Source organism: Penaeus vannamei, chromosome 8, assembly GCF_042767895.1.
Source record: "Penaeus vannamei isolate JL-2024 chromosome 8, ASM4276789v1, whole genome shotgun sequence".
Classification (NCBI taxonomy): Eukaryota; Metazoa; Arthropoda; class Malacostraca; order Decapoda; family Penaeidae; genus Penaeus; species Penaeus vannamei.
The window spans coordinates 30,986,672-30,986,939 of record NC_091556.1 but is presented as its reverse complement, the minus strand read 5'-3'; positions in this window follow the sequence as shown (position 1 = coordinate 30,986,939).

Here is a 268-nt window from a genome sequence, read left to right as displayed (position 1 = left end):
GGGAGGGAAGGGAGGGAAGGAGGGAGGGAGGGAAGGAGGGAGGGAGAGGGAGAGAGAAGGGAGGAGGGAAGGGCGGGGGAGGGAGGGAGGTAGGGAGGGAAGGGGGGAGGGAGGGAGAGGGGAAGGGAGAGAGACGCGATTAGTGTAATGGAAAACTGACACCATGACACCCTATTTCATGTGCAGAAGCGGATGCCGAGTTTAGTAGAGACAGTAGAATTATCTACACCCTTTAGATACAAAAGAGAAAAAGAAAGAAACAGACACA